The sequence below is a fragment of the Ranitomeya imitator genome, chromosome 9 (assembly GCF_032444005.1).
Source record: "Ranitomeya imitator isolate aRanImi1 chromosome 9, aRanImi1.pri, whole genome shotgun sequence".
NCBI lineage: Eukaryota > Metazoa > Chordata > Amphibia > Anura > Dendrobatidae > Ranitomeya > Ranitomeya imitator.
In genome coordinates this window covers 57,364,742-57,386,851 of record NC_091290.1, presented here as the reverse complement: position 1 = coordinate 57,386,851, position 22,110 = coordinate 57,364,742, and the positions used below count along the sequence as shown (strand labels likewise).

The window sequence follows — 22,110 nt, the reverse complement described above, 5'->3', positions numbered from 1 at the left end:
GACTCACAGGCACAGGTTGAATGGTGGATCACGGAGCCTTTGGTCGATCCACCATTCTATTTGGCTCATGGGTCCTATAGTGACCACGTGTGCAGCCATTATGGACGGTACAACCCTGATGCAACTGATATTAATAGCTCATTTTATAAATTCCACTTTTTTCCATTTTATAAATGTTTATTGCAAAGAAGAATATTAGATATCAGAACATTAGAACTTAAGGAGCACAAGTAATTCATGATGATATAAAATCACAAGTACAACTTTTTAAAGCGTAAAGATGACAGGTAATGAGGTGCCGCAGCAGCTGACATGTACATTATGAATTCTGTAGAAGCTAGAATAACTGCCTAATGCACTTTACAACTGCTGAAGAACTTCTTTTAAAGCATGGGGAACATTACATGCTAGAGAAACAGTGCTGGACCCAGGAGAAGAAACTCTCTGAACTTTCTGACAAAGTTACGGATTTGTTAAAGAGATACATTGATGTGTATTAACAGATGATACATTGCAGTTTCCAGGTTAATGACATAGACCATCAGTGAGTGGTGTGTACCTCCTAGTGTCAGGCGGGGGAGCTCACAGATCATGTTTGGTGGAGCTTCCCGCACACTCCTCACATTCCTCATTACCAATGCACTTGTTGGCTCCAGGTACCACAACAATTTATTTCCTTTATTTTTTCAAATTTTTTTTAAAAGTAAAAAATCTGATCTAAATTTAACCATCAATCCTGAGGAGCTTTCTCCCATTTTTGTTAAATGGAGGAAATGATTCACTGGCTCTTGAAGTAAAGTATGCCAAGTCCAAGGCACGTTCCTATATAAGGAGTCTGGGGTGGCGGAGGGGGGAGAGAGTTTGTGAGGCTCCTCCTGTTAGGATCAGAGGTTTGTGGTCCTTTGGGAAGCAGTGTCTGATCTGCACAGCTCCGGGCAGGGGGTCTCACTCCTCCCCCAGGGAGTTCCCACACTGCAGGCGGAAGCAGAGGCATCCTCTCTCCAGCAAGGAGGTATCAGGCATGGGTTTATCTCCCCAATACTGGACTCATTGAAGCACTCCATCAGCTAGAACTCTTCTGCAATGTCCGCTGGACAATTATTAACAATCATCCACCTTTATGTCTACGTCACCTGCGCACCGCTAACTGCTCGATTACATCACTGCATTGTGTTATAGCATCACTGTACCTGTCTCATTGTATGCATTATGACATCACCTTATATTACTCTACCTTATGACACCATCATCTTATATTACTGTGCCTGTGTCATTTCATTATCTTACTACAATGCTTTTTATGCGTTACTGTACTTGTGTTATTACATAACTATACCTCTTATTGCAATAGCACTCCATTGTTAATTATCAGTTGCTATACTTGTGTTACCGTGTCACGTATCTCCTATAGCCCTGCCATCCTGTGCTGTGGCTCAGTGTACCTCCTATTACGGCTCCTGTGTTAATACATATCTATTCCTGCTGTGTTACTATGTCACTGGACCTATTCTCTTACTATAATACTTCTGTTCTTACTCTCATAGTAAATGGTATTGCTTTGCCTGCTATTATATTTCTGTTACTGTGTCAATATGGTTAATATATTACATGACTGTACCTATGTTACTACTTCACTGTACCTAATATTACATCACTGTACCTGTGTTATTTCATCACTGCAACTAATATTACATGACTGTACCTGTGTCACTGTATCTCTGCACCTAATATTACATGACTGTACCTGTGTCACTGTATCACTATGGCTAATATTACCTGACTGTACCTATGCTACTGTATTTCTGCAAGTAATATTGCATTATTGTACCTGTGTTATTTCATCACTGCACCTAATATTACATCACTGCACCTGTGTTACTGTGTCACTATGGCTAATATTACCTGACTGTACCTATACTACTGTGTTTCTGCACGTAATATTACATTACTGTACCTATACTACTGTATCTCTGCACGTAATATTACATTACTGTACCTGTGTTACTGTATCTCTGCACCTAATGTTACATCACTGCACCTGTGCTATTCATCACTGCACATAATATTACATCACTGTATCTGTATTACTACTTCACTGCATCTAACATTTCATCATTGTACCTGTGTTACGTATCCCGGCAACTAAAGTTCCATCACTGTACCTGTGTTACTTCATCGTTGCACCTAATATGACACTACTGTACCTGTCTTATTTCATCACTGCACATAATATTCCATCACTCTACCTGTGTTACTGTGTCACTATGGCTAATATTACATGACTGTACCTATGCTACTGTATCCCTGCACCTAATATTCCATCACTGTGCCTGTGTTATTTCATCACTGCACCTAATATTCCATCACTGTACCTGTGTTACATCATCACTGCACCTAATATCACACTACTGTACCTGTCTTATTTCATCACTGGACATAATATTACATCACTCTACCTGTGTTACTGTGTCACTATGGCTAATATTACATGACTGTACCTATGCTACTGTATCCCTGCACCTAATATTCCATCACTGTGCCTGTGTTATTTCATCACTGCACCTAATATTCCATCACTGTACCTGTGTTACATCATCACTGCACCTAATATCACACTACTGTACCTGTCTTATTTCATCACTGCACATAATATTACATCACTCTACCTGTGTTACTGTGTCACTATGGCTAATATTACATGACTGTACCTATGCTACTGTATCCCTGCACCTAATATTACATCACTGTACTTGTGTTATTTCATCACTGCACCTAATATGACACTACTGTACCTGTCTTATTTCATTACTGCACCTAATATTCCATCACTGTACCTGTGTTACATATTCCTGCACCTAAAGTTACATCACTGTACCTGTCTTATTTCACCACTGCACCTAATATTACATCACTGTACCTAATATTCCATCACTGTACCTGTGTTACGTATTCTTGCACCTAAAGTTACATCACTGTACCTGTCTTATTTCATCACTGCGCATAATATTACATCACTGTACCTGTGTTATTTCATCATTGCACCTAATATTACATCACTGTACCCATGTTATTTCATCACTGCACCTAATATTACATCACTGTACCCATGTTATTCCATCACTGCACCTAATATTACATCACTGTACCTGTGATGTATTCCTGCACCTAAAGTTACATCACTGTACATGTCTTATTTCATCACTGCGCATAATATTACATCACTGTACATGTCTTATTTCATCACTGCGCATAATATTACATCACTGTACATGTCTTATTTCATCACTGCGCATAATATTACATCACTGTACATGTCTTATTTCATCACTGCGCATAATATTACATCACTGTACATGTCTTATTTCATCACTGCGCATAATATTACATCACTGTACATGTCTTATTTCATCACTGCGCATAATATTACATCACTGTACATGTCTTATTTCATCACTGCGCATAATATTACATCACTGTACCTGTGTTATTTCATCACTGCACCTAATATTACATCACTGTACCTGTGTTATTTCATCACTGCACCTAATATTACATCACTGTACCTGTGTTATTGCATCACTGCACCTAATATTACATCACTGTACCCATGTTATTCCATCACTGCACCTAATATTACATCACTGTACCTGTGATGTATTCCTGCACCTAAAGTTACATCACTGTACATGTCTTATTTCATCACTGCGCATAATATTACATCACTGTACATGTCTTATTTCATCACTGCGCATAATATTACATCACTGTACATGTCTTATTTCATCACTGCGCATAATATTACATCACTGTACATGTCTTATTTCATCACTGCGCATAATATTACATCACTGTACATGTCTTATTTCATCACTGCGCATAATATTACATCACTGTACCTGTGTTATTTCATCACTGCACCTAATATTACATCACTGTACCTGTGTTATTTCATCACTGCACCTAATATTACATCACTGTACCTGTGTTATATCATCACTGCTCCTAATATTCCATTACTGTACCTTATTTCATCACTGCACCTAATATTACATCACTGTACCCAGGTACGGACTGGGGATGAAATTCAGCCCTGGCATTTGAAATCACACAGGCTCATGTTGTCCCCGTCCCCAATAACCAGATTGGATATATTACTAATATTAGCCTGTATGGAGGAAAGGAAGATTTACTACAAGACCAATATTTCTAATGATACCAACGGCATGCTGAGATAAGTGATGGAGTGACCGGCTTTGTTCTCCGTCGCAACTGTTAACAGTATGGGTACCTTGAGAACATTGATTCTGTTAACAACGTAGCACACAAGGCAGCCCCCAACCAGGCCCTTCTGGCATTTGCAAGAATTGCCAAATGGCCAGTCCGGCCCTGACAGTACCCATGTTATTCCATCACTGCACCTAATATTACATCACTGTACCTGTGTTATTTCATCATTGCACCTAATATTACATCACTGTACCCATGTTATTCCATCACTGCACCTAATATTACATCACTGTACCTGTGTTATTTCATCACTGCACCTAATGTTACATCACTGTACCTTATTTCATCACTGCACCGAATATTATATCACTGTACCCATGTTATTCCATCACTGCACCTAATATTACATCACTGTACCTGTGTTATTTCATCACTGCACCTAATGTTACATCACTGTACCTGTGTTATTGCATCACTGCACCTAATGTTACATCACTGTACCTGTGTTACTTCATCACTACGCCTAATGTTACATCACGCTACCTGTGTTATTCCATCACTGCACCTAATATTACATCACTGTACCTGTGTTATTCCATCACTGCACCTAATATTACATCACTGTACCTGTGTTATTGCATCACTGCACCTAATGTTACATCACTGTACCTGTGTTATTCCATCACTGCACCTAATGTTACATCACTGTACCTGTGTTATTTCATCACTGCACCTAATATTACATCACTGTACCTGTGTTATTGCATCACTGCACCTAATGTTACATCACTGTACCTGTGTTATTCCATCACTGCACCAAATGTTACATCACTGTACCTGTGTTATTTCATCACTGCACCTAATATTACATCACTGTACCTGTGTTATTGCATCACTGCACCTAATGTTACATCACTGTACCTGTGTTATTGCATCACTACACCTAATGTTACATCACTGTACCTGTGTTACTTCATCACTGCACCTAATGTTACATCACGCTACCTGTGTTATTGCATCACTACACCTAATGTTACATCACGCTACCTGTGTTATTGCATCACTGCACCTAATGTTACATCACTGTACCTGTGTTATTGCATCACTACACCTAATGTTACATCACTGTACCTGTGTTATTGCATCACTGCACCTAATGTTACATCACTGTACCTGTGTTATTGCATCACTACACCTAATGTTACATCACTGTACCTGTGTTACTTCATCACTGCACCTAATGTTACATCACGCTACCTGTGTTATTGTATCACTGCAACTAATGTTAGAGTACTGCACCGATTCTACCGTATCCCTATGCCTAATTTTTATTTACTGTACCTGTATTACACCGTCTAATATTACATGACTGTACCTGTGCCATGGTATCACTGTGCTTAGTATTACATTACCGTATCTGTGTTACTTTATCACTGCGCATAATATCATATAATTGTACAAGTGTTACAAAATTACTGTGCCTAAAATTACATAATCATACCTGTGTTACTGTATCACTGCACCTAATATTACATCACTGTACCTGCGTTACTGTAAAATTCCCCCCACACAGTATTATTTCCCCATAGCCCCCCACACACTATCATACCACTTCAGTACATCCCCCTCTCGCACTGTGATTCCCCCCCTTAGTACATTCCCGCACCCACAGTATGATACCCCTACAATCTCTCTTATATAGTATGATGCCCTACAGTACATTCCCCAAAAACAGTATAATGCTCCAACAGTATATTCCTCCACACACAGTATAATAACCACACAGACTCTCCCACACAGTATGATGCCCCTAGTCTTCCCACATAAAGTATGATTCCCCACAGCCCTCACCACATAGTATGATGCTCTTTCATACATTATGATGCCCCAGTATAATGCTCTCATAATACACCCCACACACAGTAGGATAACCCCACAGTCCTCCTCAAAGAGTATAATGTTCCCACAGTGCTTCCACACACATTATGATGTCCCCACAGCCCCCACCGCACAGTATAATACTCTCACATATATTGTGATACCCCACAACCCACCACATTTTGATTTCCCCACAGTGCCTCAACACATTGTAATGACCCCACAGTACATCCCCTAAACACACAGTGTGATGCCCTCCAATACATTTCCCGACACACAGTATGATGCCCCCACAGTACATTCTCCCACACACAATATGATGCCCCCAACACACACAGTATGATACCACACACAGCTCCCCCCCACAGTATAATTCTTCTGCTGCACTCAACATGCTGGACGATGCCACACAATAACTTTCCCCACACAGTATGATTCCCCCATAGTACATTCACAACTCTCAGTATTAAATCCCCACAGTATAGTCCGCCACACATTATGATGTCCCCATAGCTCCCACACACAGTATGATGTGTCCATAGTCCCCCTAAACAGTATTATTCCTCTATAGTCCCTTTACATAGTATGATTCCTTCACTGTCCCCAACATAGTATGGTGCCCACATAGTTTCCCCACACAGTTTAATATCCTTATTGTTGCCCACTCAGTATGATACTCCAATAATGATGGTACTACAGTCCCCACACATACTATGATGCCCACACAGTCCTCAAAGCATAGTAAGACGTCCCACAGTCCTCACACACAGAATGATACTCCAAATTCCCACACACTATATGATTCCCCCAGCATCCTCAAACACATTATGATGCCTGTCACGTAGTGACTACGAACGGTGGGTGCCATCCTGATTCTTTGAACTAGGGGGCACCCTAGTCTATCACTGTCTGCTGGATTACCCCTGAAGCAAGAGATGCTGGGGTCACGTACCTTGCTATGATCCTATCTTAAACCTTATCTGTTCCATCACCCACCCAGTGAGGTGTGAGGCTGAAGTCTATAAGATTACACTAACTAGACAGACAAGGGTAGACAGACAGGGATGAAAGAAAACTACAATCATGCAAATAGGCTCACAGAACAGCAGCGTGGAACACAGGGGATAGATAGGTAGGAGAAACCAATTAGGAAAGGATAAGGATCAGCATGCAAAAGGACTCCAAGAAGCAATCGCCTGAACAACATTCCAACTGCATAATCCAAACACTGAATTTCTCATCCAAAACCTAACCACGATGTACAACTTTCACTGGCAATTCTGAAGTTCCAGTGGCAAACATATATACCTGAGGAGAGTGGCCAACACAGAACAGCTGAGGCAATTCAAGATGGAGAGCTCCAGGAGATCAACTGAACTGAATATAACTCTTGCCATGACAGCAAAGAAACCTGCACTGTTTAATAGGATGGGGAAACAGTTCTAATCAGTACAGGATTTCATGTGATCAGACACTGCAATCTTCTGGCCCCTCTTTGTCACTGTATCCCAGTGACAGTAACCACCTCCTGAAAGGGATCTTTGGAACCTCAGAACCAGGTTTATCTGGATCTGAAGCGTGAAAAGACTGGACCAACCTGATCCCATGAACGTCAGATGCTGGAACCCACATTCTCTTTTAATGACCGTAACCCTTCCAATGTGCAAAATTTTAAATACACTGGTGTACAAAGCGAGAATTGATAATCTTTGCTATTTGGAATTCCAGATTCCCATCAACAATGACTAGGGAAGGTGATGGCGATGATTCAGAGGAAGCAATGTATTTTTTGAGAAGTGATTGGTGAAAAACATTACGAATCTTAAAAGTGGGTGGCAAAGCAAGGCAAAATGCTTCTAAAATAATGACAGCAACTATCTAATAGGGGCCGATGAACCTGGGTCCCAATTTCCAAGAAGGAACTGTCTCGTGCAATATGGGAATGGAGCGCCCCCAGACACAGGGCCACAGGTTACTCGGTACCGGTCCTCTCTGTCTCAGTTCTGGGGCTGTCACGGTGGCTGGACCCGGTCCGTGACCCTGCTAAAGGGCGTCCAATAAAGGGAGTGATGGTAGTTTGTCAAGGGTTCGTGACGCCACCTGTGGTATTCGGCCAGTGAGACCGACGCTGCTTGTGGTCCACTGGGGTGATGTGATGGCAGCTAGATGGTATACCTTCCCACAGGTGAAGTATATCCCCAGGGCTTCCCAATAATGTAGATGGCGATGGTGTGAGGTGCAGTCAATAGCGAGGACACAGGGTTGCAGTCTCTTTACCGCTTTACTGAAGGCTTCAGGATCCTCAATCCAAAGCACTGTCAACTGGGCTGTCTGAGACCGGCCGGTCCGAAGGCACATCCAGAGTTCCCTTTGCAGGTGGAAATCGTGGCCTACCACTAGCGCCTGTGTGTTGTAGTGCTTCCCTGCTGAGCATTCGGGATAGTCCTCACAACTTCTATTCTCGTTCGTTCCAGTTCTTTCTAGTTCTTTCTATTCTCCGTCCCCCAGGTTTGTTATGGCTAGGACGCACCCGTTTGATGGGAAGGCTCGGAGCTCTTCCGGGACCCTAGAGACACCCCTCTCCACGCGTTGCCCCCTATGTCTGCTTAGGTGATGTAAGGTAGACAGCCAACCTATAATTAACTGTCCTGCGGTATTTGAATTAAGGCATAAAGTCAGTTACTTCCTCGGTGTTCTGGGTGTTATGACCTGGTGGTTAGGACAATAATGGACCTGGTGGTTAAGAGCACACGGAAAGACCTGATAGTTACAATAATACAGGACCAGCTCTGGGACGTGGGAACTCTGCTGACCGCAATCCCTAATCCTATCACACACACTAGAAATAGCCGTGGATTGCTCCTAACGCTCCCTATGCAACTCGACACAGCCTAAGAACTAGCTAGCCCTAAAGATAGAAAAATAAAGCCTACCTTGCCTCAGAGAAATTCCCCAAAAGAAAAGGCAGCCCCCCACATATAATGACTGTGAGTTAAAATGAAAATCACAATCACAGAGATTAAATAGATTTAGCAAAGAGAGGCCCGACTTACTGAACAGACAGAGGATAGGAAAGATGACTATGCGGTCAGCACAAAAACTACAAAAAAACCACGCAGAGGGCGCAAAAGACCCTCCGCACCGACTCACGGTGCGGAGGCGCTCCCTCTGCGTCCCAGAGCTTCCAGCAAGCAAGACAAAAATCAAAATAGCAAGCTGGACAGAAAAATAGCAAACAAGAGAAAAACAGGCAGGAACTTAGCTTCTGCTGGAGAAGACAGGTCACAAGAACGATCCAGGAGCGAACAGACCAATACTGGAACATTGACAGGTGGCATGGAACAATGATCTAAGTGGAGTTAAATAGAGCAGCCAGCTAACGAATTAACCTCGTCACCTGTGGAAGGAAACTCAGAAGCCGCAGCCCCACTCACAACCACCAGAGGAAGCCCATGGACAGAACCAGCCGAAATACCATTCATGACCACAGGAGGGAGCTTGACAACAGAATTCACAACAGTACCCCCCCCTTGAGGAGGGGTCACCGAGCCCTCACCAGAGCCCCCAGGCCGACCAGGGCGAGCCAAATGAAAGGCACGAACCAGATCGGCAGCATGAACATCAGAGGCAAAAACCCAGGAATTATCTTCTTGACTATAACCCTTCCACTTGACCAGGTACTGGAGTTTCCGTCTCGAAATACGAGAATCCAAAATCTTCTCCACCACATACTCCAACTCCCCCTCAACCAACACCGGGGCAGGAGGATCAACGGATGGAACCACAGGAGCCACGTATCTCCGCAACAACGACCTATGGAATACATTATGGATGGCAAAAGAAGCTGGAAGGGTCAAACGAAATGACACAGGATTGAGAACCTCAGAAATCTTATACGGACCAATGAAACGAGGCTTAAACTTAGGAGAGGAAACCTTCATAGGAACATAACGAGACGACAACCAAACCAAATCCCCAACACGAAGTCGGGGACCCACACAGCGCCGGTGGTTAGCGAAACGTTGAGCCTTCTCCTGGGACAATGTCAAATTGTCCACCACATGAGTCCAAATCTGCTGCAACCTATCCACCACAGTATCTACACCAGGACAGTCCGAAGACTCAACCTGCCCTGAAGAGAAAAGAGGATGGAAACCAGAATTGCAGAAAAACGGCAAAACCAAAGTAGCCGAGCTGGCCCGATTATTAAGGGCGAACTCAGCCAAAGGCAAAAAGGACACCCAATCATCCTGATCAGCAGAAACAAAGCATCTCAGATATGTTTCCAAAGTCTGATTAGTTCGTTCGGTTTGGCCATTTGTCTGAGGATGGAAAGCCGAGGAAAAAGACAAATCAATGCCCATCCTAGCACAAAAGGATCGCCAAAACCTCGAAACAAACTGGGCAGAAGAAAAACGACGCTTCAACTCCTGAAAAGCTTCCACAGCCGCAGAAGACCAATTGACCACATCAGCACCCTTCTTGGTCAAATCAGTCAACGGTTTAGCAACACTAGAAAAATTACTGATGAAGCGACGATAAAAATTAGCAAAGCCCAGGAACTTTTGCAGACTCTTCACAGATGTCGGCTGAGTCCAATCATAAATGGCCTGGACTTTAACAGGGTCCATCTCGATAGTAGAAGGGGAAAAAATGAAACCCAAAAATGAAACCTTCTGAACTCCAAAGAGACACTTTGACCCCTTTACAAACAAAGAATTAGCACGAAGGACCTGGAACACCATTCTGACCTGCTTCACGTGAGACTGCCAATCATCCGAGAAGACCAAAATATCATCCAAATATACAATCAGGAATTTATCCAGGTACTCTCGGAAGATGTCATGCATAAAGGACTGAAATACTGATGGAGCATTGGAAAGCCCGAATGGCATAACCAGGTACTCAAAATGGCCCTCGGGCGTATTAAATGCTGTTTTCCAGCACGAAAGGCACGAACAAGATCGGGAGCATGGACATCAGAGGCAAAGACCCAGGAATTATCTTCCTGAGCATAACCCTTCCACTTAACCAGATACTGGAGTTTCCGTCTTGAAACACGAGAATCCAAAATCTTCTCCACAATATACTCCAACTACCCCTCCACCAAAACCAGGGCAGGAGGATCAACAGATGGAACCATAGGTGCCACGTATCTCCGCAACAATGACCTATGGAATACGTTATGTATGGAAAAAGAATCTGGAAGGGTCAGACGAAAAGACACAGGATTAAGAACCTCAGAAATCCTATACGGACCAATGAAACAAGGTTTAAACTTAGGAGAGGAAACCTTCATAGGAATATGACGAGAAGATAACCAAACCAAATCCCCAACACGAAGTCGGGGACCCACACAGCGTCTGCGATTAGCGAAACGTTGAGCCTTCTCCTGGGACAAGGTCAAATTGTCCACTTCATGAGTCCAAATCTGCTGCAACCTGTCCACCACAGTATCCACACCAGGACAGTCCGAAGACTCAACCTGCCCTGAAGAGAAACGAGGATGGAACCCAGAGTTGCAGAAAAACAGCGAAACCAAGGTAGCCGAGCTGGCCCGATTATTAAGGGCGAATTCAGCCAAAGGCAAAAAGGACACCCAGTCATCCTGACCAAAGGACTGATTGGTTCGTTCGGTCTGGCCATTAGTCTGAGGATGGAAAGCCGAGGAAAAAGACAAGTCAATGCCCATCCTACCACAAAAGGCTCGCCAAAACCTCGAAACAAACTGGGAACCTCTGTCAGAAACGATATTCTCTGGAATGCCATGTAAACGAACCACATGCTGGAAGAACAATGGCACCAAATCAGAGGAGGAAGATAATTTAGACAAGGGTACCAAATGGATCATCTTAGAGAAGCGATCACAGACCACCCAAATGACTGACATCTTTTGAGAGACGGGAAGATCTGAAATAAAATCCATAGAGATATGTGTCCAAGGCCTCTTCGGGACCGGCAAGGGCAAAAGCAACCCACTGGCACGAGAACAGCAGGGCTTAGCCCGAGCACAAATCCCACAGGACTGCACAAAAGTACGCACATCCTGCGACAGAGATGGCCACCAAAAGGATCAAGCCACTAACTCTCTGGTACCAAAGATTCCGGGATGACCAGCCAACACCGAACAATGAACCTCAGAGATAACTTTATTCGTCCACCTATCAGGGACAAACAGTTTCTCCGCTGGGCAACGATCAGGTTTATTAGCCTGAAATTTTTGCAGCACCCGCCGCAAATCAGGGGAGATGGCAGACACAATTACTCCCTCTTTGAGGATACCCACCGGCTCAGATAAACCCGGAGAGTCGGGCACAAAACTCCTAGACAGAGCATCCGCCTTCACATTTTTAGAGCCCGGAAGGTACGAAATCACAAAGTCAAAACGGGCAAAAAACAGCGACCAACGAGCCTGTCTAGGATTCAACTGCTTGGCAGACTCGAGATAAGTCAAGTTCTTATGATCAGTCAAGACCACCACGCGATGCTTAGCTCCTTCAAGCCAATGACGCCACTCCTCGAATGCCCACTTCATGGCCAGCAACTCTCGATTGCCCACATCATAATTTCGCTCAGCAGGCGAAAACTTCCTGGAAAAGAAGGCGCATGGTTTCATCACCGAGCAATCAGAACTTCTCTGCGACAAAACAGCCCCTGCTCCAATCTCAGAAGCATCAACCTCGACCTGGAACGGAAGCGAAACATCTGGTTGACACAACACAGGGGCAGAAGAAAAACGACGCTTCAACTCTTGAAAAGCTTCCACAGCAGCAGAAGACCAATTGACCACATCAGCACCCTTCTTGGTCAAATCGGTCAATGGTTTAGCAATACTAGAAAAATTGCAGATGAAGCGACGATAAAAATTAGCAAAGCCCAGGAACTTTTGCAGACTTTTCAGAGATGTCGGCTGAGTCCAATCATGGATGGCTTGGACCTTAACAGGGTCCATCTCGATAGTAGAAGGGGAAAAGATGAACCCCAAAAATGAAACCTTCTGAACACCAAAGAGACACTTTGATCCCTTCACAAACAAAGAATTAGCACGCAGGACCTGAAACACCGTTCTGACCTGCTTCACATGAGACTCCCAATCATCCGAGAAGATCAAAATGTCATCCAAGTACACAATCAGGAATTTATCCAGGTACTCTCGGAAGATGTCATGCATAAAGGACTGAAACACTGATGGAGCATTGGCAAGTCCGAATGGCATTACTAGATACTCAAAATGGCCCTCGGGCGTATTAAATGCAGTTTTCCATTCATCGCCTAGCTTAATACGCACAAGATTATACGCACCACGAAGATCTATCTTGGTGAACCAACTAGCCCCCTTAATCCGAGCAAACAAATCAGATAACAACGGCAAGGGGTACTGAAATTTAACCGTGATCTTATTTAGAAGGCGGTAATCTATACAAGGTCTCAGCGAACCATCCTTCTTGGCCACAATAAAGAACCCTGCTCCTAATGGCGACGATCACGGGCGAATATGCCCCTTCTCCAAGGACTCCTTCACATAACTCCGCATAGCGGCGTGCTCAGGCACAGATAAATTAAACAGTCGACCTTTTGGGAATTTACTACCAGGAATCAAATCGATAGCACAATCACAATCCCTATGCGGAGGTAGGGTATCGGACTTGGGCTCATCAAATACATCCCGGTAATCAGACAAGAACTCTGGAACCTCAGAAGGGGTGGATGACGAAATAGTCAGAAATGGGACATCACCATGTACCCCCTGACAACCCCAGCTGGACACAGACATGGATTTCCAATCTAATACTGGATTATGGACTTGTAGCCATGGCAACCCCAACACGACCACATCATGCAGATTATGCAACACCAGAAAGCGAATAACCTCCTGATGTGCAGGAGCCATGCACATGGTCAGCTGGGTCCAGTACTGAGGCTTATTCTTGGCCAAAGGCGTAGCATCAATTCCTCTCAATGGAATAGGACACTGCAAGGGCTCCAAGAAAAACCCACAACGCCTAGCATACTCCAAGTCCATCAAATTCAGGGCAGCGCCTGAATCCACAAATGCCATGACAGAATACGATGACAAAGAGCAGATCAAGGTAACGGACAGAAGAAATTTTGACTGTACCGTACCAATGGTGGCAAACCTAGTGAACCGCTTAGTGCGCTTAGGACAATCGGAGATAGCATGAGTGGAATCACCACAGTAAAAACACAGCCCATTCAGACGTCTGTGTTCTTGCCGTTCAACTCTGGTCAAAGTCCTATCGCACTGCATAGGCTCAGGTTTAAGCTCAGGTAATACCGCCAAATGGTGCACAGATTTACGCTCACGCAAGCGTCGACCGATCTGAATGGCCAAAGACATAGACTCATTCAGACCAGCAGGCATAGGAAATCCCACCATGACATCCTTAAGGGCTTCAGAGAGACCTTTTCTGAAAATAGCTGCGAGCGCACCTTCATTCCATTGAGTGAGTACGGACCACTTTCTAAATTTCTGACAATATACCTCTATCTCATCCTGACCCTGACACAGAGCCAGCAAATTTTTCTCTGCCTGATCCACTGAATTAGGCTCATCGTACAGCAATCCGAGCGCCAGGAAAAACGCATCAATATTACTTAATGCAGGATCTCCTGGCGCAAGGGAAAATGCCCAGTCTTGAGGGTCGCCACGCAAAAAAAAAAAAATAATTCTCACTTGTTGAACTGGGTCACCAGAGGAGCGAGGTTTCAAGGCCAGAAACAGTTTGCAATTATTTTTGAAATTCACAAACTTGGCTCTATCACCATAAAACAAATCAGGAATAGGAATTCTTGGTTCTAACATAGGCTTCTGAACCACCAAATCTTGAATCTTTTGTACATTTATAACGAGATTATCCATTGAAGAGCACAGACCCTGAATGTCCATGTCCACACCTGTGTCCTGAACCACCAAAAGGTCTAGGGGAAAAAAAAAGGCAAAACACAGTGCAGAGAAAAAAAAAATGGTCTCAGAACTTCTTTTTTCCCTCTATTGAGAATCATTAGTACTTTGGGCCTTCAGTACTGTTATGATAAGGTAATTCAGTACCACAATGGACATAGAGGTCAGAGCACATACAGTGACCTGACAATAACCCAAAAACATAGAACGAGCTCTGAGACGTGGGAACTCTGCTGACCGCAATTCCTAATCCTCTCCAACCACACTAGAGGCAGCCGTGGATTGCGCCTAACGCTCCCTATGCAACTCGGCACAGCCTGAGAAACTAGCTAGCCTGATGATAGAAAATAAGCCTACCTTGCCTCAGAGAAATACCCCAAAGGAAAAGGCAGCCCCCACATATAATGACTGTGAGTAAAGATGAAAAGACAAACGTAGAGATGAAATAGATTTAGCAAAGTGAGGCCCGACTTTCTGAACAGAGCGAGGATAGGAAAGGTAACTTTGCGGTCAACACAAAACCCTACAAAAACCATGCAAAGGGGGCAAAAAGACCCTCCGTACCGAACTAATGGCACGGAGGTACACCCTCTGCGTCCCAGAGCTTCCAGCAAGCAAGAAAAAACAAATAGACAAGCTGGACAGAAAAAAACAGCAAACAAAATAGCAAAGTGGAACTTAGCTATGCAGAGCAGCAGGCCACAGGAACGATCCAGGAGGAAACAGGTCCAATACTAGAACATTGACTGAAGGCCAGGATCAAAGCACTAGGTGGAGTTAAATAGAGCAGCACCTAACGACTTCACCACATCACCTGAGGAAGGAAACTCAGAAGCCGCAGTACCACTTTCCTCCACCAACGGAAGCTCACAGAGAGAATCAGCCGAAGTACCACTTGTGACCACAGGAGGGAGCTCTGCCACAGAATTCACAACAGCCACCTGTACTGTTATGACCTGGTGGTTAGGACAATAATGGACCTGGTGGTTAAGAGCACACGGAAAGACCTGATAGTTACAATAATACAGGACCAGCTCTGGGACGTGGGAACTCTGCTGACCGCAATCCCTAATCCTATCACACACACTAGAAATAGCCGTGGATTGCTCCTAACGCTCCCTATGCAACTCGACACAGCCTAAGAACTAGCTAGCCCTAAAGATAGAAAAATAAAGCCTACCTTGCCTCAGAGAAATTCCCCAAAGGAAAAGGCAGCCCCCCACATATAATGACTGTGAGTTAAAATGAAAATCACAATCACAGAGATGAAATAGATTTAGCAAAGAGAGGCCCGACTTACTGAACAGACAGAGGATAGGAAAGGTGACTATGCGGTCAGCACAAAAGCTACAAAAAAACCACGCAGAGGGCGCAAAAGACCCTCCGCACCGACTCACGGTGCGGAGGCGCTCCCTCTGCGTCCCAGAGCTTCCAGCAAGCAAGACAAAAATCAAAATAGCAAGCTGGACAGAAAAATAGCAAACAAGAGAAAAACAGGCAGGAACTTAGCTTCTGCTGGAGAAGACAGGTCACAAGAACGATCCAGGAGCGAACAGACCAATACTGGAACATTGACAGGTGGCATGGAGCAATGATCTAAGTGGAGTTAAATAGAGCAGCCAGCTAACGAATTAACCTCGTCACCTGTGGAAGGAAACTCAGAAGCCGCAGCCCCACTCACAACCACCAGAGGAAGCCCATGGACAGAACCAGCCGACGTACCATTCATGACCACAGGAGGGAGCTTGACAACAGAATTCACAACATCCGGGCATCGGCTACGCGCCTCAGTAGGATGTTGCCGTTCTCTGGGCACGACTCCTACTGGCTCTCCTTTGTGCTTGATCTCGTTTCTCACTGTCCACAATATCCTTCGCTTCGTGTCCTTTCTTTTGATGCCGCCGCAGGGTAGCACAGGCGCGGCTCCGTAACATTCTATCCTTGTTGCTAGGTGCCTGCCAGGTTCCCACGCCTGACAGGGACCCCCCTGAATCTTCCCCGCAACACCCCCTGCCACGGGATGTTGCCTGAATAAAACCCAGTCAGCTTCTGACTAACTTCCTATCCAACCCCTAGTTTTACCAGTGTGAGGAGTGGTCTAATAAATAAAACCCTTTGCTCCCTCTAGTGGCCGGAGTGTGAAGTATAATGTGTGCTGGTGATACCTGGTCAGATGAACTCCTTTAGTGCCATCAGACGTACCATTACTCCCCTTAGTGGCAGAGCGATACTACTGCAACGACCAGGTCTCTGGGGCGCTGCAGGAACAACCACCAGGGGGAGCGGAAGGGAGGTGACAGGAGCTCACCTGAAGCAAAGATCTGAAGAGCAGGGCAAAACTATGCTAGGGATCAATAGGGAGGTCGGACAAGCCAAATCAGCAACAGCCGGGAACGCAGTATCAGAGGAGAAGACAGAAGCAAGGTCTGAACTAAGCCAGGGGTCAGAAGCCAGTTGGGAGCGCGGTACCAAGAGGAATAGATGAAAAAACAGCCAGAAACACGCCAAAGATTAAAGCCAGAAGGACAATCCAAAACAGGAACACAAGTCAGAAGGGCAGGTCAAAACTCAAGCAAGGTCATACACAGCGGGGAACAGACACACAGGACGTACCAAGTCAGAGGTCAGGTACGGGCAAATCCGAACACAGGCAGACGGGTGGCAAAGGACACACTCAGGGTACGCTAGGTCAGCTGCTGTAGCCGAAGACATGAACTATCACTGACATTAGCTGCCAGCAACAGAGCAGGGAAGTAGCCACCCATACACCATAGAGAGGTAGGAGAGGTTAACCCACGCATGACCAGGTCAGGAAAGAGATAACCTGAAGTAAAACCTGACCTGGATCATGACAGGAACCTTCAATTTGATATTCTTAAAGAACAACTGTGACACCCCAGGAATTCGGTTATCACAGTGGTGTTGCCTTCCTCACGGGGATGGTGATGCCATGCTTGGAAGCGACGAGGATCCCTTTAACAGGTAACCAGTACATGCAACACTGTTCTGACTCCAGGCCAGAAGGGGGAGCTCAAGACCCGATTTCAGGGGAACTTCCCTAGATATATTCTGGCTGGAGGAGGAGTTAGTCAGTCTGTGAGAGAGAGTCTGACAGAAAGGAGTTGAGAGGAAAGCTGGGGCCATGCAGACACAAGGTTCTGTAGCTCCTGGAAAGGGAAGAGAGAAAAACAGAGGAGATTGTGAGAGACTGAGAGGGGAGAAGAGGCAAAGGAGAGGAAAATACTGGGAGTGGAGCTGCAAGAGGGCTCACTCCAGATAAAGTGCAAGAATCTGGAATCCGGAATTCCGAGGTTGTGCGGGTAACTGTATGACCCACAGCAGAAACCGGCAGGCAGAAGTCTCCTGGCAAGCATTACATCCGAAGGCACAGCAGCATATAGAGCCCGAAGTCACCGCAAGTAGAGACACCTGTAAAAAAGGCTCGAGTTGCCTGCCATACGGATATTGTCCTATTATAAGACAGAGACAAAGTGAGGACCTTGTGTGAAGCCTTAGGCAGCAAGGGACTGCAACACAGCGCCGTAATGAAGGCTTCCAACCCCACCTGGCTAAGTGGAATCCGAATCGCTTCCAAGCTGGCCAGACCTCTCCATCACCTGTGATCCGTACCGTGGACTGTGGCTGCATACTACCAGTAAAGATAAAGAGACTGCAAACTTGTGTCCTCTAATTCTTTCTGGCACTACACCATCTACCATCTTTACCCAGTACACCGGGAGCCCTGGGGATCAAGCTTCACCTGTGGGAAGCCATACCATCCCTGCAGCAGTACCATCATTCCCAGTGGACCCCTTTAAGCAGCGTCGGTCATCCCTGACCGAAAACCACAGATGGCGTCACAAGCATTCTTTATTCCACAACCCCTTTAAAATCCTTCCCTTTAACTTGGATGCCCAGGGCCACGGACTAGGTCGCTGCCACTGTGTCTACCCCTTTAACGACCACCGGACTCGGCTTGAGTACCCCAGGGTCCTAGCGGGCGCTCCACAACCACACCAAATCACCAACACATAGGACCAGACCCACCAAACATCTCCAATCAGCCACAGGACAATGTGTTGATGGGGAAATCAGGGGCCACCTTGATACATCTGGATCGCCCCCAGAGACAGGGCCACGCGTTCTCGGTACCGGGCCTCTCTGGTTCGGTTCTGAGGCTGTCACGGTGGCTAGACCCGGTCTGCGACCCTGCTAAGGGGCGTCCAATAAAGGTGGTACAGTCTGTCAGGGGTTCGTGACGCAACCTGTGGTGTTCGGTCAGGGTGACCGACGCTGCTGTGGGGTCCGCTGGGGTGATGGAATGGCAGCTGGATGGTATACCTTCCCACAGGTGAAGTATGTCCCCAGGGCTTCCCAGTAAGGTGGATGGTGATGGTGTGAGGTGCAGTCAATAACGAGGACACAGGGTTGCAGTCTCTTTACCTCTTTACTGAAGACTTCAGTGTCCTCAATCCAGAGCACGTTTAACAGGGCTATCAGAGACCGGTCGGTCCGATGGGCACTTCCAGAGTTTCCCTCGCAGAAATCGTTGCCCACCACTAGCGCCTGTGTGTTGTAGTCCTACCCTGCTGAGCATTCGGAATAGTCCTCACAACTGCTGTTCTCATTCGTCGTTCTCTACAGCTCTCTCTCTCTTTAGTTCCAGATGTTGCTAGTCTCTCGTCCCCCAGTATGTTTTGGCTAGGACGCACCCGTATGACGGGAAGGCCTGTACGTCTTCCGGGACCCTAGAGACGCCCCTCTCCCACTGTTGCCCCCTATGTCTTCTTAGGAAATTTAAGGTAGACAGCCAACCTATAATTAACTGTCCTGCGGAGTTTGAAGTAAGGCCTAAAGTCAGTTACTCCCGCGGTGTTCCGGCCACCGGCTACGCGCCTCAGTAGGATGTTGCCTCGGTCTCACGGCACGACTCCTACTGGTACTCCTTTTTGCTTGATCTCGTTTACACTGTTCCACAATATCCTTCCCTTCTTGTCTCTTTCTTAGGATACCGACGCAAGGAGGTGCAGGCGCGGCTCCATTACGTTCTGCTCTGTTCGCTAGGCACCTGCCAGGTTCCCACGCCTGACAGGGACCCCCCTGTGTCTTCTCCCTGCAACACCCCCTGCCACGGGATGTTGCCTGAATCCAACCCAGTCAGCTTCTGACTAACTTTCTATCCAACCCCTAGTTTTACCAGTGTGAGGAGGGGCCCAATTAATAAAGCCTTTTGCACCCCCTAGTGGCCGGAGTGTGAAGTGTAATGTGTGCTGGTGATACCTGGTCAGGAGAATTCCTTCAGTGCCATCAGACGTACCATCACTCCCCTTAGTGGCAGAGTTTCATACTGCAACGACCAGGTCTCTGGGGCGCTGCACATCCTTATAATTCATATACATATTTCTTAAGGCCCCTTCACATTTAGCGACGCTGCAGCGATACCGACAACGATCCGGATCGCTGCAGCGTCGCTGTTTGGTCGCTGGAGAGCTGTCACACAGACCGCTCTCCAGCGACCAACGATGCCGGTAACCAGGGTAAACATCGGGTAACTAAGCGCAGGGCCACGCTTAGTAACCCGATGTTTACCCTGGTTACCATCCTAAAAGTAAAAAACAAACAAACAGTACATACTTACCTACAGCTGTCTGTCCTCCAGCGCTGCGCTCTGCTTCTCTGCTCTCCTCCTGTACTGTCTGTGAGCCGGAAAGCAGAGCGGTTACGTCACCGCTCTGCTTTCCGGCTCACAGCCAGTACAGGAGGAGAGCAGAGCGCAGCGCTGGAGGACAGACAGCGGTAGGTAAGTATGTACTGTTTGTTTTTTTTTACTTTTAGCATGGTAACCAGGGTAAACATCGGGTTACTAAGCGCGGCCCTGCGCTTAGTTACCCGATGTTTACCCTGGTTACCAGTGAAGACATCGCTGGATCGGTGTCACACACGCCGATCCAGCGATGTCAGCAGGAGTCCAGCGACGAAATAAAGTTCTGGACTTTATTCAGCGACCAACGATCTCCCAGCAGGGGCCTGATCGTTGGTCGCTGTCACACAGAACGATTTCATTAACGATATCGTTGCTACGTCACAAATAGCAACGATATCGTTAACAATATCGTTATGTGTGAAGGTACCTTTAGTCTAACAGAATATGTCTAGACATGTCCAAGCTTTGCTAAGTCATTCTGCTGACTATTGATTAGAATTGCTGATAAGGGTGAGGTTAATCAGATGAACTTTAAGACAGTACGTGCCTGTCCGCAGGTTACCTGTTAATGTGGAAAATCACCTAATTAATAATGATTTCATATGTAATAAACAGCTGATTCGCGTACAAACATAATGTATACGCCTACTCAAAAGTGTATATAACTGCATATGACCAGTAAACTTTATGGCATCTGAAACAGATTACGTCTGTCTCTGTCCATCATTGCTCTGTAGCACCCTCATATCTGGCAGCCATCCAATATCCCTGAGGGTCTGACTTGCAGACCACCCTAAAGGTACCGTCACACTCAGCGACGCTGCAGCGATATAGACAACGAGCCGATTGCTGCAGCGTCGCTGTTTAGGTCGCTGTAGAGACGTCAAACACAGCAGCTCCTGAACGATGCAGGAGCGATCCAGTGACGTAACGGCGACTCACTTATCGTTGTAGCTGGTTGTTATCTCCATGTTAAAACATTGCTGGCATCGTTGCTTTTGCTGTCAAACACGACAATACACGCCGACCTGATGACCAAATAAAGTTCTGGACTTCTAGCTCCGACCAGCGATATCACAGCGGGATCCAGATTGCTGCTGCGTGTCAAACACAACGAGATCGCTATCCAGGACGCTGCAACGTCACGGATCATTGTCGTTATCGTTGTAAAGTTGCTGAGTGTGACGGTACCTTAACAGTGTCTTTCTCCTTTCAATTAGCAATTAAATGAATGGAGCAATCATATTGAGGAAGTTGTCATCCTCAAAATCAAGCAGTTATTCCGGCAGATACTGGGTATCAACCAAGGCTAAATGGGTGCCGAAACAGTCTTTGAAAGTACTTGCTCCACCTTACTACCTCTCAAGTCTGCCAGTCC

At 45.8% G+C, this 22,110-nt stretch overlaps 1 protein-coding gene across 2 annotated transcripts in view; it reads left to right on the top strand.

Moving 5' to 3' along the window:
- The first annotated feature begins 899 nt into the window (after positions 1 to 899).
- The window catches only part of LOC138649778 (PRKC apoptosis WT1 regulator protein-like), a 78,926-nt gene continuing 57,715 nt past the window's right edge, over positions 900 to 22,110 (top strand). For both annotated transcript variants that reach the window (XM_069740456.1, XM_069740455.1), the window contains exon 1: positions 900 to 1,012. The gene's annotated coding sequence lies outside the window, so the exon portion shown is untranslated. The remainder of the gene's footprint in view (positions 1,013 to 22,110) is intronic.